This window comes from Mus caroli, chromosome 1 (assembly GCF_900094665.2).
Source record: "Mus caroli chromosome 1, CAROLI_EIJ_v1.1, whole genome shotgun sequence".
Lineage (NCBI taxonomy): Eukaryota > Metazoa > Chordata > Mammalia > Rodentia > Muridae > Mus > Mus caroli.
The window spans coordinates 155,400,196-155,417,737 of NC_034570.1; the positions used below are offsets into that span (position 1 = coordinate 155,400,196).

General features: G+C 43.4%; 1 long non-coding RNA gene across 2 annotated transcripts; it reads left to right on the top strand.

The window, feature by feature from the left end:
• The first annotated feature begins 8,131 nt into the window (after positions 1-8,131).
• LOC110304800 lies at positions 8,132-9,956 on the top strand. Of its 2 annotated transcripts, none has more exons than XR_002379108.1 (2): positions 8,132-8,281; positions 9,633-9,956. It is a non-coding gene; the product is annotated as an uncharacterized LOC110304800 (long non-coding RNA). The 2 variants fall into 2 exon arrangements; XR_002379109.1 differs by having other exon boundaries at positions 8,132-8,272.
• The last annotated feature ends 7,586 nt before the right edge of the window (positions 9,957-17,542 follow it).

Below are 17,542 nucleotides of genomic sequence, written 5' to 3' on the forward strand. Positions count from 1 at the left end.
GAGAAGGAGAAGGAGAAGGAGAAGGAGAAGGAGAAGGAGAAGGAGAAGGAGAAGGAGAAGGAGAAGGAGAAGGAGAAGGAGAAGGAGAAGAGTTCCTCTCAACACCTCTCACTACCTAGCAAGTGCCTAGGATCTTTCCGGGGAGTCATCTCATCTGCTCCCCTTCTCTCCTTTGGTGTTATATTCGGGATTTCTGAGTAACCATTAGTGACAGGTTCAGAAATAGAGAACACAAATTGCTTTCTATATTCAAAGAAGCCCAGACAACACCTTCAAATCACTGATACCTCTGTCCCTCCTTTACGTTCAGGTGCATGAGCAGCAGTGTGTTGATTTCAGAGACCCCCTTCCCCCATCCACTTCATTTCCTCCTCATGCTCACCAGCCAAAGAGTAAAGCAAAGAAAAGATGTGTTAAGAGCACTGGCTGCTCTTCCAGTGAACCTGGGTTCAATTCCCAGCACCACGTGGTGGAATACAGTTGTCTGTAACCCCAGTCCCAGGGATCTACTAAGGGCATTAAGAACACAACGCAGATAAAACACCCATATGCATTAAACCAATTAATTAGTAAATTAATCATTTTAAAAGGTCAAAGCAGTACTTTCTTTGGCCTTTCTAGGCTTCCACTTCCTCAGCTTAGTGGGCAGTCTGACAGGAGGGTTGGTGACTCCCCTACTGTCACTCAGAGTGTTTGTGGTAGACCACCTTGCGCTGAGGTTGGGGACAGGGAGTAGGGTGGAAATAGATTCTATTTTGAGTGGAGGAGGACTAAAAGCAGAAGGGGGAAACTCTGACCTGCTGCTTGGCCCCCGAGTTTCTCAGCCTCTGCTGCTCGCTGAGTCTTACTCATTGCACTTTCCATGGTAGACTGCAGGGCTCTCAAGACCCTCTGGGGAACGAGATGTTTCCCCTGGGTGTGGGACCACCAGCGCAGTCACTTAATTCAAGGGCTGGGGATGGGACACCTGCATGGGAGGTTCTATTCAAGAGAAACCAGGGGTCCAAGTGGAAAAGTTGATCTATTTCATACTCTTCCACACAAGGGTCACATTATGAATTTCTCTTCCTGAAGCTTCATTATACAGTGGTGGGCTACAGTATTCTGATTCAATTTGTCTTCCAGGTAATATAGTCTATGGAGAGTGCATAGCAAAAAGAAACGCTTTTCTCTGGTACTTATATGACTTCCTAATAGCTACGTTTTTTTAAATATTATTTTTTATTTTTGAAATTAATGTAATTATATCATTTCTCCATTTCTTTTTCTCTCTCCAACTCTTTTCTCTTTCCTACCACATAACACTTTGTTCTCCCCGCCCCCCAAATCTATGGCCTCTTATTTTACTTATATATACTCCTAAATATCCTAAATGTCTTCATAAATATAGAGAGATAATTGCTTGGACTGTATAATCTTACCTGTATGCATATGGTTTCAGGGCTGGCCACTTGCTGTTAGATAACAAGTTGGGGGGGGGGGGGGGAGCTCCTCCATGGGAAAGGTTGTTTCTTCCACTCTCAGAATTCCCTAACCGTCTATAGTTACTTGTTTCGGATTTGGGACTCTTTGTGATCTCCTCTTCCGTGTTAACGTGTCTATTGGTGTAATCCAGTCCAGGTATTGTTTGGGCAGCCATGTTTTTGCGACTTCCCTATCATTTCTAGGAGACTTCTTACCGGAGCTTCCAGTTCTTCTGATACTTGAAATACCATGGCATTTCCATCTGTGATGTACTTTGTGGCTTAGCTGTACAGGGGTGTGACAGATGTAGCAGTGGGGGTCTGACACCACATCATTACTTAGTTTCTGCATTTTGACCCTGTATGGTTTTCTGTCCTAGTCTCTGTCTGTTACACTTACAAAGAGGCATTCCTTGATGAGGGGTGAGGGGTATGTTTGTCTATGGGTATAAGGGTAAATATTTAGAACACAGAAACTATGCTGGCTTAGTCAGGTGACGGTATAGGTTCTCCCCAAGATCTATGGTTTCCAGAACCCGGCATGATTTTTCTCTTGAGGAATAGGCCTTAAGTCTAATGAGAGAGCTGTTGTTACCAAGACAGCTGCTTCTTATGGCCTTGAAACTGTTGTTAAAGCACCTCACAGTTCACGATGCAAATACTCATGGCATCCAGTGAGTTCAGACATCCCTTAAATCATTCAAACCACCCTGTCCATCCCCAAGTGTACAAGAGGCTTGTGGGTCAATTGAAGAGTTGAGCCTGTCTTTCTGGAGCATCTGGATGTTCGCTGCTAGGTTCCAACTTTCATGCCACAGACTGTGTATACAATTAAAAATATTGTGCCAACCATGGTCTCACATCCAAAAATCCACTCGGTCCTCAGAATCAATGTTTTTATTAAGCATTTAACTAATTTAAGCCCTGTGGTATCCCTCAGGACAATGGATGAATCAAAACAGAACTGTTCAATAATTGCACAAAAGCAAAGAGTTTGGAGGGAATTGCAGAGAAGAGACCTCTCCCCTAGTAAGATTGGATGGGAAAGAAAAGATTTTCGAAGGACTGATCACTCAGACTGGTCTCAATGGGTGAGGCAGGATTACCCAGAAAAAGAATGGAACGGAGTTGATTCCAAGGCTCCAGACAAAGACCCAATGACACAGGGGTGATGCGGAGGTGACAGGTGTGGATGTTGGAGGACAATCTAAGAGAACAGAGTTGGAAAGGGCTTGGGTAACAAAATGTTTCATCTTTTAAAGGAAGGAGCAGGAAGCCAGCAATAGCAGTATCTTGACTGCACCCCCAGAACTCAGTAAACTGAAGCAGAAGAATCATGAGTTCAAAACCAATCTGTGCTACATAGTAAGATCCTGACTCAAAAAACAAAAAAACAAACAAACAAACAAACAAACAAAAAACAGAAAGGAAGAGAGGAAGGGAGGGAGGGAGAAAAAGGGAGGTAGATAAAACCAACACATGTGTATTTTGACCTCAAAGGGTTTAGAAGCCACAGCTGAAGTCTGTGAACAGCTGCAGGGAAAGCAGAGTCCTGGGCAGGAGATTCTTGGCAATACTGCCAGTCACCCCACCGAAACCGGGGCTCGTTTAGGTTCCCCTCCTGAGCATCAAGCACAAAGCAGAACCCTGGAGATGACTTGCTGACTTAACTGATTCCTATTTGAAGGTTCAGCTTCTTGGGGCACTCACGAAACTTGAGCATCTTGTCATCTCACTGTGTGTAAGAGACTTTAAAAAGACCTCAGACTTCTCTGTGATCTGTACATCTCAGCTAGTCTCAGAGAACACCTTCACAATGGTAGGAGACAGTGTGTTAGAAGGCGAGGCAGCTTGAACTCAGCCAGGCACACCAGTGTTACAAAGAGTAGAGACAAGATTAAATGGCATGTTAGAAGCTCCCAGCTACAGAAAAGGATAGCTGCTGAGGGATCAGAAATAAAGTGCAGAAGCACTTAAACCTCGCCGCATCGTCTTAGACAAATCACCACAACCGAGTCTCAGCCTCCCCACAAAACGCTCAAAGAATACTGTCAATGCTGGCCACCCAGTGTGATTTAAAAAAAAAAAATCTACCTGAAGAGAGAGCTTTGTATGCAATAAGATATTATAAAAAGCAGATAATGACTGTGGCTGTTTGTGGCTCTGCATCTATAGAGAGTCAATTTAAACTATTCACGCATATTAAAATCATATTCTGCCATCTGTTGCTTCCTTTGGAACTGCTACTCTCATCTTATCCCCCAAGCAGTGATGAATGGACAGCAAATATTCAAAACTGGCAAATAATACAATAGCTAGTCTTCCTAGTGAATTTTATCATTGTCATAGAATCAAAAGTTACACATATTAAATGTTCATACAGGTTCCAACAACTCAGAGGTGTGTGTGATGCTCTCTCCTTTATCAGAAGAGACCGGAGTCCAGAGAGATTTTTGTGACTAGCAGAGTCACAAGGTTTGAGTTAGAACAATTTATCACAGGGTCGATAGTAATAATCCCGTGGATATTTAAATAGGCACTTAGTAAATGGTTGAAATAGACAACTATGATTATTGCTGTTATTTATGACAATTGAAAGCGCTATAGGCTAAAGATTACAATGGTTCTATGGCTATTGAAGGGACTCTGGAAGCTTGAGTATAGTGAGCATGGCTCTGGCAGGCCTTGTCCTCCTCCCCAGTTTCCTCTGACTTGCTAAACAGCATTAGATTACATCGCTAAAGCTAGACATCAAGGTCTATTACCTTATTTGGCCACTTCCTCTTCCTGAGGCTGACTACCAAGGTCCAGCTTTCAAAGTAATCAAGTCCAGCAATCAAAAGTCCCCTTTGGTTCACCGAATTAACATGCCCAGTTAAAAATTAAACACCACATTCTAATATGGGATTTCCCTCTTTACCTTTATAAACCACCATTTTCCTATGGGCCACGTCTGTTGCTTCTCTATCCAGATATAGTCCTTTGCCCCTCTAGGATACATACTCCTGCTTTCTTAATCTTGTTCCCTTCCCCTTCTCCCTCATCCTCTATCTCCTGTCTTTGTCTCTTATTCACTGCCCTCTGTCTCTCTGGGGCAAATAAATCTCATTTGTGCCAAGAACTTGGTCTTGGGGTCCTGAGCCAATACTTTTCCCAACAGCTCTTAATGGCAATATTTATTCAACTTAAAAAGATAGTAGAATGCTTATAAATGTCTATCTTTGGAAATGGCAGGGTGGAATGAAGTTCTGAGACATGGTTCCTGGTTACCTATAACTTTGTTCCACTGATTATTACTACAAATATTAATTGAGACCTACAGCAGGAACAAAATGGCTACATACCTAAATAAAACAAATAAACCCTTTCCTATGTGAGCAAGCATTGTGGTGGGAAGGAAACAGAACAGGCAAGCCTGTATATAGAATATACTGGATGCCACAAAGTAGTTACATATTAGGGAGAAAATTTCATATCTTCAGAATATGAAAGAACACAATATTGAGGCAGGAATAAGTGAGAATTTAGATTGGCTACCTTGGAAAGCAAGCATCAGCTGCAGAGATGGCTTGGCGGTTAAGAGCGCTGACTGGTTTTGGTTTTCTGTTGTTTTGTTTTACTTTGCTTTGCTTTGCTTTGCTTTGCTTTGCTTTGCTTTGCTTTGCTTTGCTTTGCTTTGCTTTGCTTTGCTTTGTTTTGTTTTGTTTCAGAAACAATTCCCAGAACCCACATGGCAGCTCACAACTAATTCCACTTATGGGAGATCTGAGTCCATCTTCTGGCTTCTGTGGGTACTTCAGCAATGTACATAGATATGCACTCAGCCACACACAGATGCACAGGCATGTATAAAGAGAAGAAGCCTCATGGAGAATCCAGCTTTTCAGGGACAAACAACTGAAGAGATAGCCGCACTGTCCATATAGACAGGCAGGGGGAGGGCAATCCAGGAAGATGAAGGAAAGAGCAAGCACTAGGAGCCGCTAGCAGGAGGCACCCCACACAGTGAGCAGGAGGCACCCTGCACACTGAAAGCCGAAATGGCTTGTCTGCGAAATCAGAGAGTGGTAGAAGATAATTCAGAGAGGTGACACGGAGAAAAACTTTTCTGGGCCTTAGAGACTGAGGTCAAGACCCTGGCATTTTCTCTGAGGAAGAAGTCAGATCATGGGAAGAATGGGAAGATCTGACCTAGGTTTCAACAGGTCACTCTGGCTGCTATACAGCTCATGGGTTGCAGGGAAACCAATCTAAACCCAGGAGAGCACAGAGGAGGCTCTGCAGTGATCCATGGGGGAGCTGACTGTGGACTGGACCAGAGTGGTACCAGGGCTTGGTGAGAAAGGGTCAAGAGTTCTCTTTTAAACATGAAACTTAGACAGTTTGTGGGGAAACTGAGGGCATGGTGACATAGATGAGGAGAACAAAGGATGCTGCCCAAGCTATGTTTGGAGCCCCTGGAACAATATTGCTGTTAACTGAGGTAGACAGGGACATGTTGGAGTTTCTCTCTGCAGAGGTGTTAGGAACTCAGTTTAGGACATGTTAAGTTTGAGATGATTAGTAGACACCCAAATGGGAATTTCAAGTAGCTCTCTATAGATCAGGAGTCCAGGGGAAATGTCTGGGTTAGAAATGGTCATTTCATAGTCTTCAGAATATGCACAGCATATAAAGCCATTATATTGGGCAAAACACACAAGCAATGAGAGTTGATTAGAGAGAGAGAGAGAGAGAGAGAGAGAGAGAGAGAGAGAGAGAGAGAGAGAGAGAGAGAGAGAGAGAGCCAAAGAGAGAGCTCTGGATTCTCTGAGTCCTTGGGNAGCCATTATATTGGGCAAAACACACAAGCAATGAAAGACACAGAGAGAGAGAGAGAGAGAGAGAGAGAGAGAGAGAGAGAGAGAGAGAGAGAAAGAGAGAGAGAGAGAGAATCCCAAAGAGAGAGCTCTGGATTCTCTGAGTCCTTGGGTTGGAAGATGAAGAAGTGGTGAGGGAAAGGAGATGTAGTCAGGAGTGACGGGGAAACCAGCCTGGTGTGGTGGTGTGGTGTCCTGGAGACTGAGATAGGAGAATGCAGGACTGGGGAGAGTAACTCTGTCAAATGATGGTGGATGTCAGAAAACAGGGATGTGAGAGTGACAGCTGACTTAAGCAAGGTGGAGATCATAAATGACACAAGGGAGAGGTCACACCAGATTACGGGGAGCAGAAAACTTAGTGAAGGGGTTCAGAGAGGCCCGGGAGACTTAGTGACAGCACAGACCACACTCATCTTGTAAATGCCATGGCAGAGACTTAAGAGATAAAGGGCTGCAGCTGAAGGCGAAAGTGGGGTCAAGAGGGAGAGCTGTGTTTTGATTTTTGGGTCTGGTCCAATAAGAAGCTTAACATCAACCACACCCACTGATTATCTTTCCAATTATTTGAACTCATGGATGCACATCCCTCAGAAAACTGTTCTGTGTTCTTGGTCCTTAATGCTACCGATCACATTATTTCTACCTAACTATTCATACAATCTGGTTCACAGTCGATCCTTTTCTTTGTATAAACAATGGAAATAAATAATAAATAATATCTTGGGAGCATTCATAATAGTTACTGCCTCTTTAGTTAAAGAATGACTCCATTTGGGGTGCCTCACAAAAACGCAGTGATGAGAATCTTCCACTCATATTTTAACAATTAGAGAAATCATTGTTGATTTCAAAACTGAAAGGAAGTTCACCTCTGGGCCCACACTGAGTCTTCTCTACCCATCTTCTGCTGCTACTGTTTGGTATCTGGCTTGGTCCCGAACATTCATGCAAAGTTCCAGTGTCAGTGTAACTGACTTCTCAACGTCACACACGCAGAATGCTTCTCCTAACGGGAGGGACTTTAGTTTCTAGGCGACTCTACAGTCCTAGCTGCCCTCATCTGCCCTCACTTTCCCCAGCGTTAGCACCGTTGCTTGCTCGCAGTGCTGCCTTAACCAGTTCCTCCGAGTCTTCAAAGTTGTGGTCTCCTGCCCCTTTGCAACACAGACATAATAAACCACTCTTCAATTTTTTACTATTTCTTCTGCCTTTGTCCCAAGCCGAAAGAAGTCAAAACTCTGCCAAGTTTCTGTTACTGAGTTTGTCTCCCAAGTCAGGAGCCCTGCCTTCCCCGCAGGTCTCATTGTTAGGTCACAAAGCTTTTGAGATTCTCACTGCAGAGCTCTTTATTTCCGTCCCAGTGAGTATTGAATAGTTTCTCCTTCATCCTCTTGTCTCATTGTGCCCTTCAATTCCTTTTCTTGATGAGTCTATCTACTCTCCTGTCTGTGATTTAAAAAAAAAAAACTGTTCATTTTGAACAGAGAGTAAAATGAATAATTTGGAACTACAGTTGCCTCACAAGAATAGGGTGCTGTCTGATAAAGAAAAATTTCCTCTCTGCCTTTCACTTACAGATACCAGTACATGCATACACATTTTCACATGCTACACTATAGCAAACATAGCTTCAGATTGCTCGTAACATAGCCTCATTCTCTAAACGCTCACCCTGTATCAGGCAGTCTGATAGCAGCTGGTGTGTATTACCTCACAATTCCTCCACACATCACAACCGAGGATGTGACGGGGTAAGGCACCTGCCCAAGATTACACAGTTAATAAATGACTGACTGAGAGGTTTGAACCCAACTCACTTGACTTCAACACTTACAGAATTGACTACTCAGATAAGAGAGAGCCATCTCGCAGGGAAATATGGAAAAGCAATACTCCACAAACCTCAAGGGCAAGAAGAGTTCCTCCAAAGGCGAGATCTTGATGAAAGTGAGCAATGTCAGTATGCAGTTCTTTGAAATCTCACAATTTACCTTAAAATTCATGACAATTTTGCATCCATTCCATAATATATCCAGATTGCTTTCTATAATAGGGATAGTTAACTCTCCCAAAGGATACAAAAGGCATTTATGAAATGGATGACAAACATTGTAAGGAATATACTTTCCTCCAAATGAATATAAATTCTATGAAAATCTCCAAAGACCTTTGAAAGGAAATGCTCTGCCCCTTTCCTCTACCAGCAATATCTGTTGAAGCAGTATGAGGGGGAGAGGTGAACACTGGATTGTTTTAGCTCTTGTCACTAAAGAAAGCGTGTACATTAAGGCAGCACAGAGAAGGTATTGATTTGTGGGACACAAACAGTCAAACACATACATCCATTCTCCATCCTAAGCATCCATCTCTTCTAAGACCCCGCTCAGATGCTGAAGGACCAGAGAAGACTAAATCACAAAGCCCAGTTTCCCTTGTTCTCTCATGGAGAGGCTTGCTCTTGCACATGTGGACACACTAAGGATTCTACTCTAGTTTATGTATATGTGTGTGTGTGTGTGTATGACATACATGATATATATGATGTATGTGTGTATATATGTATGTGTATGTGTGTGTGTGAGAAAAATCTAGCTCCTGTTGCTTTCCCATTTTATATTTATTTGTTTTAATAGTGAGCCTGTGAGAGAGACTCTGGATTTAAGCTTACATGGTGCTTGGGAGTCCCATTCTTACAGTCCTGAGAGCTGATAGGAAGCTCAAGACACACACACTGCCTCTGCAGCTGACAGGAGCCTCCATACCCATCCCTCTGAATTTCTCACTCAGGTTCTTGGTGCCAGGTATCTCTAGGAGGGCACCTGAACCTTTAGTCAGTCTTCCTCACACCTCCGCTCTGCCCTCTGCCCTCCCATCCCGACAGTTCCCTAGCTACCTGTCTGGGAATGTGCTTACTGCAGAGCCCTTTGGTGCCACAACCCTCCACTCATGTGCTGCCCCCCAAAACCTTGTAATGGAGGATACAGTGGGCATGACTGTGTCCATTTTGTTTATGAAGAGACCTGGATGGAACCAGGATGAAGCGACTTGCCTGAATTAGTCACCCTGTAGCAAATCCGGGCTTCCAACCAGGGCATCCTCACCACCTCACTGATCACCCTCCACAAAAAAATTGTGGATCCTATCAGGCTAGCGGTGTGCTTCCATCCATGTCAAACATGGCTCATTAGATACGTGCAGAAGAGCAGCCTGCTGCAGCGTTCTCTGAAATTCTGTAAGATTGAAAACATGGGGCCTCATGCAGTTGATGTTATTCCTGACACATTTTATACCACTTCAATTCTGTCAGTTGTCTGAGTCTGGACGCACTCCATCACTAGCCATCTGCGAGGTGATCAATACAGCAACACAGAAAGGACAGAAGGATTGGAAGTCTAACCTCCTGGGAAGCTACGCCTGCTACAATGCTGACTTCACCTCGTCAGACTCTGATGTCACCTCTCCAGATGCTGCCGTCCTCACCTACAAGATAAGGAAGACCAACAACATAATCTTAAATGTTCCATGAAGTTCTAAAGTGGCAAGGTCCTGTTTTAGGCATGTGAAATTAGACGGCTAAACATTGTGCTTTCTAAAATCCTCCCTTGTCCTAACATTCCAAAGTTTCATAAACATATTTTCTGAGTCATTTCTCTCTTGGGCTAAACATATGGTCCCTGGTTTTCCAAGAGGTCCTGTGCAGTAAACATAAGCCCTGTGGGTTGCACTGACTTGGGAGAGCGTTTCGGTCAGCAACGCCATCTGCCAGCTTCTGTCATCATCATGTAAAATGTAAAGTGGTGTCCCCTCTGGACAAACTGGAGAAGGGTGCCCTCCCAAGGTCCTGTAAACAGAGAGTGGAAATAGAAACTCTCTGACCGAATGCCAGCTTCGGTTTCTCTCCTCACCTGGATGGAGGTATCAAGTATATGAGCTGACCTACGAAACACAACAGCCCTGCGAAATCAAAAACTAAGAAAGAGTTTTTTCAAGCTAAAGCCAAACTTTCTGAGGAAACTGCTTAAAAGCTGACTCAGGCAGCATACGATCTCTAAGTTACCTGAGTTAGACAAAGACCATGCTAGGAAGTGAAGGACGTCATGCTTGCAGTACATACCTGCTGCTGACAACCTAAAGGATAGTACAGCACCCTCTGCCCCAATCCTAAAACTGTAATCTCTGTGGTCCATGATGCAAACAATGATCTGGCTAATTGACCCCCAGAGGAAATGTTCTCCAGTACAATAAGTTCACCTTTAAAAAGACCATAAACTCCTCCAGAGAGATGGCTGGTTTCTCTTTTCATTTTTATGGTTGCAGAATGGACCACTGCTTAGGACAAATGAGCTATCATATAGAAAATTATTGATGGAAATTGATTTGATTCAGACACCCCCCCCCAAGGCTACATATTATGAGCATAAATGACATGGTGAGATTGGGGTAGAATCGAGGAGAGTCATCCCACAGCCCTGGTTCTCAGCCTGCATTTTTAGTTTCTAGACACTGATGGTTTGTCAGATCTCACCCTACTCTGAGTCTCATCCCCATCACACGAGGCACTTGAAAGGGCTGAACTTTTCTAAACATTAATTCTGAAGGTCTTCCTGCACTTTACAAAAAGCCACATGGTTCTCAACCTGGCAGGGGCACCTGTCAGAACTGTCCCACCACATCCGCCACTCCTCTGGTTGTGGACTTTGATGACAATTTGTAAGAAAAAGAGCCTGGATGATGTGCATTCTGATCAGTGGTTATTTAGTACCATGTCTCTAGTTGGGGATGGGGAGGAGGAAAATGGGGAAATTATATTATTTCTTTACATATCTTTTCCTTTAAAAAAAAAAAAGCAACATTTTCAGCTTAAAGAAAAGCATGGAGAATAGAATATCCTAAGTGTGCTCTCTACTCAGAATTTAAAAATAATACTGCTGTGTTTGATCCACTCAGTATAAAAGCAATCTAGTAGTCAATTTTCTATCCCTGTAACAAAATGCATGGTAGAGGATACTTGTGAAGTAGAAAATTTTACTTAGAAATTAGGAAAAGTTCCAGTCTAAGATCATGGGACCTCATGACTTTGGACCTCTAGTCTAAGTCCCCACTAGCCATGGCAAGGAGATGCTGGAGCAAACTGCTCATTATCTCAGGCCAGGAAGCAGAGGAGACTGAGAGACTAGAGTTCCACAATCCCCTTAAAGACTACACCTCCTGGGACCTAAAGACTTCTCCATAGACCCCTGCCTCTTAAAGGTCCATATTACCTCCAAATATCGCTACTCTTGGCATCATGCCCTTAATATATAGACCTTCAAGGGACCCTATCTATATAAAGGTGATAAAAAGAGACCATAACCCTGCGTTATGAAGTTAAGTTCCATGTTGTAGTGGTTTGAATATGCTTGGCCCAGGGATTGGCACTCTTAGGAGGTGTGGCCTTGTTGGAGGAAGTATGTCACTGTAGGGGTGGGCTTTAAGGTCCTTCTCCTAGCAGTCCAGAAGGCAGTCTTCTCCCAGCTTCCTCTTCCAGCGCCATGCCTACCTGGACACTGCAGTGTTCCCTGACTTGATGATAATGAACTGAACTTCTGAACCTATAAGCCAGCCCCAATTAAATGCTATCCTTTATAAGAGACGGCTTTATCATGGTGTCTCTTCACAGCAGTAAAACCCTAGGGCTTGTGTTATCACAGAGAAAATGTCAAACTTCTCCCCAGAAATTAAATCACTCTCCTGCTGTGGCCTCAAAGTCACTACAGTAGCCTCTTGGCCATCTAACACCCAATTTCACAGCTTTGTCGTTTCAAAATTCTTTCTATAGAGCTAAAAGGCTTTTTCTTGTAGTGTCTCCTGCCTCTAGTCCCTGCCTGTACTTACACAGCTTCTGTGTCAACTCCATGCCAGTGCTCACAATACACTCAGCTCTGCAGACTTCAGGAAAAAATCTCCCATCAACATTCTAAGAGATCAGAGGCTGGCCTAGTGGAACAGACCTATAATCCCAGATATTACCCCTCAAGATACTGAAGCTGGGGGATGACAAGTTCAAGGCCTGACTGTGCCACATAATGAGTTCAAGGCCAACCTACGTAGACCTTGCATCTACACTGAAGAGTTAAAAGGAAAAAAGAAAACAAAAAGAGGTCGGGGAATATAGTGGCAGAGTACTTGTCTAACAAGCTGAAGGTCCTAGGTTCAATTCTCCTCACATCCCTTAAAATGACAAGATCAGTAACCTTACACCCCTAATCCACAGTCTTCCATCAGTCTCCCATAAGCTTTCTTCTCCCATTCGATTCTTTATTTTGGGGCCTAGAAATAAGGGAGAACACTTTTTTTTTCTTTGCTTGAATATGTCCTGAAGTCTTAGCCTCCAATCCAGGCAATTTGTCAAAGCATTTCTTCCAAACAAATGCAGGAAACCCTCTAAAAGAAAATTTGGCCAATGAAATATTTTTCTTCAGTTCATTACATCCATGCTTATGATTAAGGTGGAGGTAGAGTCTGAATATACAATGGGAGAGGTCTTTGATAGGTGATGAACTCAGCCATTAATAATCAGCTGGGTGTCATTTCCTGTCACCCTTTATATCATCATGAAAGGCAGGAGAAATGAGGGAGACTGCCCACGTGGTTATATACAGAAAATCAAGAAGTAGAAAACTTCATAAAAAATGGGTTTCCTTTAAGCGAATATTCAACATGGTTTCCAGCCCTAGTATACACCCCCAGTGTGGAGGGGGTTCATATCCTGCAACATTCATCTTACACCATTAAATAAAAGCCCTGCCCATAAGATGCCCTAAAAGGTCAATGGAAGGGAACGAGGGGGAGGCGGGAGAGAGCATGGTGACATTTAGAAGTCTGGGACGGTATAAGATTAGAAGAGGTTAGGCAGTCTGCGAGGGAAGCCCACCACAGCACGAGTGGTAAGTTACTGCTTTTTTTCCCATTCCACTGAGCTGACACATGAGTACCCATTCACTTGGTCACACCCACAGCTGCTTGCTTGGAAACCACACAGCCCTGCACTGCAGCACCTCCTGACTTCCTATGCAGGCCTCCGAGGTAACAAAAGACTAGGGGGAGCTGTGACAGGCATCTGATGCTGGGCCAGCACAGTAGCATCAGAAAGGGAGAGTTCAGGAGGCAGTGAGAGACACAAGGGAAGGGTCACCATGCAAGATCAGGTCTGTCTCCTGCCTTTCCCACAAGATTTTCATTTGTCTCATTCTTTGGACTTCTGGTATGGTCACCTGATCTGCTTTAACCAAGAAGCAGATAAGGAGAGTGTGCAGCCACAGGAAATTACACCTTGAATGTGTGTTCCTGTTGCAGTCTGGAGGTTGGGAGTTGATTTACAGATGAGCTCAGATATTACATGGGTTGAGATAATAAACCTAACAAGTAAGGAGTTGGATGATAGAGAAGGGACAGTCTTTTGTTCCAGAAATTACTGTTTTCTTTCCTCTAGTACCCCTTGCAATTGTTGTGCCTGGAGTGATTTTTTTTTTTTTCAAACTCTGTAAGACCAAGAGTCATTGGGGAAAGTGACACATTTATCTTTGGTTGCATGACCAGAAATAGCTTAAAACACCTTTCTTTTTTTTTTTTCTGTTTTTTTTGTTTTGTTTTTGTGTGTGTATGTGTGTGTGTGTGTGTGTGTGTGTGTGTGTGTGTGTTTGAGACAGGGTTTCTCTGTATAGCCCTGGCTGTCCTGGAACTCACTTTGTAGACCTGGTTGGCCTTGAACTCAGAAATCTGCCTGCCTTTGCCTCCCAAGTGCTGGGATTAAAGGCATGCGCCACCACGCCCAGCATCTGTTTTGTTTTTTTTTTTTAATTAGATATTTTCTTTATTTACATTTCAAATGTTATCCCCTTTCATAATTTCCCCTCCGAAAACACCCTATCGCTTCCCCCCTCCCCCTGTTCCCCAACCCACCCAGTCTGCTTCCTGGCCCAGGCAGTCCCCTACACTGGGGCATAGAACCTTCACAGGACCTAGGGCCTCTCCTCCCCTTGATGGCCAACTAGGCCATCCTCTGCTACATATGCAGCTAGAGCCATGAGTCCCACCATATGTTTTCTTTGGTGGGGGGTTTAGTCCCAGGAAGCTGAAGCTAGTGAGTTAGAAGCCCGGAGAAGAGAAGGACAAATATAAGCTAACCCATAAAGGTAGCTCTTAGCTTCTGAGAACCTTAGATAATGTGACATTGGGGGAACAGGGTATCAGAAGTGCCTAGAAGCACCAGGTGAACCTCCAACCAATGACATCGCTGAGCAGTGGAGAAAGACAGCATAGCATGTCATGCAGGATCCCAGGGCGCTCTCCAATAGTGTCCATACCTAGAATATTACTTCTAGTAACTGAAAGAAGAAAGATTAGAATGGAATCTTAAGAAACCACCATGGTTTTATAAGGCAAAGAAGCAATTTATTGTTGTTCATATGCCTCACAAAATTGGATTAAGATGAGTTCTATGCCTGCCCCTCACCTTCTGCAGCACTCCAGAGAGCGACCTCTGCTCCTTGCCTGGGTAGCACAGCAGAGCTGTCCCTACATGTGGGGCTTGCAGGAAAGCTGGCCCTGGCCCTGCCTCTTGTCTGCTGAGGGAAAAATACCCTCCTCCCTCTCATCTTTGCCAGCTATGTCAGGCAGGAGAGCTGGCCTTGGGATCATGAGAGTGGAGAACTAGTCCTGTCCCTCACTGGCTGCAACACTTGAGACAGGGTAGCAGGGCAGAGCTGGTTCTGGTTGCAGGGGTCTGAGTGGTTCCAGTAAGCGTAAGACAGAGGACATGGGAGTGGGAGAGCAGGAAAGCCAGCAAGCTAACCAGACCCAGATACTTCTCGGGCCAGATCCAAGGCTTCGAATTGATCCACTCCAACCTTTACTCCATCATTGAACTGCTGGAGTACACAAAGGGACTGGGTCCTATAGGATCCAAAACTACAGGCTCTCCATGATAATGAGCAACAACAGGATATCCAAGAGGAGTCCCATTCAGATTCCAGTGTTTATAGAGTAACAGAACCCAGAGGCCGTGTACCAAACCAACGAGTCATTGCAATGAAGATTTGCAAGCAAAGAAGTGGGGACCAAAGGGACACACTGTGACACACTACAGCTTCCACAATGACTTTTTTTTCTCTCTTTTGGGGGAAGCAGGGTGGGGGGGAATGTTGCAAGGGTAGAGGGTGGTACAAGGCATGATCTGAAATTTGCAAAGAGCCAATAAGTTGGGTTTTTTTTAAATAGTCTTATGTATAGCTCATAGCCCACTGTACCTAAAAGTCCACTGTATCAAATACTATGTTAACTGTCCCTTGTTATCATATAAAGACAAGCAGGGTGTTATACCACCCTCGACAGAGTTGATTAGAAGTCAGGATCATCTCTCTACAGGAACTTTGCAAGAGATTTGTTGGCCATGAATCATCAAACAGATGACTTGAAATCCTGCAGCTGACTGACTCTTCATCATTTAGCTTTGTAATGTAAGCACTTTCCTATATTATTGAGTGCCCTTCAAAAATCACCTTTATGACTATAAATTCTCTATATTATGACTATAATAGTCTCCACAGCGAGGTAGGACAGAATGATAGGAAAAAAATAAGAGGACATTCAAAAGGTATGAAATTCATAACTTCCCTGGAACTAGCTCAGGTCTCTCAACTGTCTGGAAACCTCCCAGACAAAACTCTCATAAGTCATGTTCAGAGTCAAAGCCAAAGTCTTGACCTTGTGAGACCTATGCATGGAAAGAATTCCTTTGTCCAATTTTTGCCTGTGTTGTAATTTTATCAGCTTTCTTTTCCTATCTATACAATGACTGAAACACAGATATAGATTACATCCTTTCAGCAATCTAGCTTCAAAAGCTACAAAATCATATATATATATATATATATATATATATATATACACACACACACACATACATATATACTTTTAATTCTTTTAGACGGGCTCTCTATGCAGTTTAGGCAGGCCTCAGATTTGTGGCAATCCTCTTTACAGATGTGTGCCATATGAGTTTGTCTAACCTACCTTCTCAAACATTTCTGTAGTAGGTGACACTCCATATATAATATAATATATATATATAATGTTTTAACTAGTCTACCTCTCTTGAGAAGCTACATCTGCCCTTTGAGTGTACACTAACTGTCCTTTACATAATAAATCAAAATTTTGCTTCACACCAACTCACCTTGAAGTTATTTTCTGCAGCATAAATCCAGGTCCAAGCTATTCCTGAGTACAGGTCCCTGGGAGGAACGCCTCAGTCTGTAAGCTGGCATTTTTTTTCTTCTGCTGTAGGTGACTCACATAGTGTGATATAAATAAATGTCCCTCCATGTGGGAACATATTGATGGTTTTTTTGGTCACCTTTCTTTATCAAGGAAAGCCTTTATTGTTCTTTCTTTTATCTCTTGTGGCTCATGATTGACATTCAACATTTTTCTTTAGAAAAGATGTCATTGATATAATTGATGAGGCTAGCAATTAATTCATAATCCTTTCATTCAACAAATGACTAATATGTCCTATATTATGTCCTAACTATTTAGGTGTTGAAGATAAAGCTTTAAAGAGGGTAAAACAAGAAACACAGAGGTGGGTGGTGTTAAGGAATAAAGAAAAACAGAATCCGGGAACAGAGGGGCTTACAAGGGATAATAGTAGTGGTGGTCTTGTTGGACTTAGAGAAGGCTATCAAAATATCTTAAAAGTGAAGTTTGAACAGATATATTATAAAGCGACACCATAGGAAGACACAAGAGAAAAAAAATCCCAGGGAGGGGACAGGGCATAGCATATACAGATACAAGAAAAATCAGAAACATATTCTGTGTGCGTTAGGGGACAAGCAGGCCACCGTGGATAGGTGGGCAAAGAATGGTGTGCTAGATGATGACATCAGAGAAGAAACCAGACTGGGTCCTGGATGACCCCACAGGCCAGCACAGGAATAGCTGTGGCCTTTGTGGAATCAATGTGAGGGCATTGTAGGAAGAGGACAGCCAAAATGGAATGCATGAAGCCTTACGGTATCACCTACTACAGAGACGTTAGAGAAGATGCGATAGACAAAGTCATGTGGCACACATCTGTAAAGAGGATTGCCAGTCCTGCTAAGCTGTACAGTGAGAGCCTGTTTAAAAGAAATAGAAAGTAAAGACAAGAAAGCTGATGGTAGCTTTAAACCT